General features: G+C 39.0%; 1 protein-coding gene across 1 annotated transcript in view; it reads left to right on the forward strand.

The window, feature by feature from the left end:
* The window catches only part of dst (dystonin), a 183,203-nt gene that overhangs the window by 166,538 nt on the left and 15,422 nt on the right, over positions 1 to 1,243 (forward strand). The gene's annotated exons all lie outside the window — the stretch shown is intronic.

A 1,243-nucleotide genomic window follows, 5' to 3' on the forward strand; every position in this document is an offset into this window, starting at 1 on the left:
TGTAGTATATGTCTGGTGTAATGTAGTATATGTCTGGTGTAATGTAGTATATGTCTGATGTAGTGTAGTATATGTCTGGTGCAGTGCAGTATATGTCTGGTGTAGTGTAGTATATGTCTGGTGTAGTGTAGTATATGTCTGGTACTGTAGTATATGTCTGATGTAGTGTAGTATATGTCTGATGTAGTATATGTCTGATGTAGTGTAGTATATGTCTGATGTAGTGTAGTATATGTCTGATGTAGTATATGTCTGATGTAGTGTAGTATATGTCTGGTGTAGTGTAGTATATGTCTGGTGTAGTGTAATGTAGTATATGTCTGGTGTAGTGTAGTATATGTCTGGTGTAGTATATGTCTGTAGTGTAGTATATGTCTGGTGTAGTATATGTCTGTAGTGTAGTATATGTCTGGTGTAGTATAGTATGTGTCTGGTGTAGTGTAGTATTTGTCTGGGGTAGTGTAGTGTATGTCTGGTGTAGTGTAGTATATGTCTGGTGTAGTATAACATATGTCTGGTGTGGTGTAGTTTAGTATATGTCTGGTGTAGTGTAGTGTATGTCTAGTGTAGTGTATGTCTGGTGTAGTGTAGTATATGTCTGGTGTAGTGTAGTGTATGTCTGGTGTAGTGCAGTATATGTCTGGTGTAGTATATGCCTGGTGTAGTGTAGTATATGTCTGGGGTAGTGTAGTATATGTCCGGTGTAGTATAGTATATGTCTGGGGTAGTGTAGTATATGTCCGGTGTAGTGTATGTCTGGTGTAGTGTAGTGTGTCTGGTGTAGTATATGTCTGGTGTAGTGTATGTCTGGTGTAGTGTATTGTAGTGTATGTCTGGTGTAGTGTATTGTAGTGTTTGTCTGGTGTGGTGTAGTGTCGTGCAGTATATGTCTGGTGTAGTGTAGTATATGTCTGGTGTAGTATATGGCTGGTGTAGTATATGCGTAGTGTAGGTCATGTCTGGTGTAGTGTAGTATATGGCTGGTGTAGTGTATGTCTGGTGTAGTGTTGTATATGTTTGGTGTAGTGTAGTATATGTATGGGGTAGTGTAGTATATGTCTGGTGTAGTATATGCGTAGTGTAGGTCATGTCTGGTGTAGTGTAGTATTTGGCTGGTGTAGTGTATGTCTGGTGTAGTGTTGTATATGTTTGGTGTAGTGTTGGATATGTTTGGTGTAGTGTAGTATATGTATGGGGTAGGTTAGTATATGTCTGGTGTAGTATATGCGTAGTGTAGGTCATG

Source organism: Salvelinus sp. IW2-2015, linkage group LG8 (genome assembly GCF_002910315.2).
Source record: "Salvelinus sp. IW2-2015 linkage group LG8, ASM291031v2, whole genome shotgun sequence".
In the NCBI taxonomy this organism is placed as follows: domain Eukaryota; kingdom Metazoa; phylum Chordata; class Actinopteri; order Salmoniformes; family Salmonidae; genus Salvelinus; species Salvelinus sp. IW2-2015.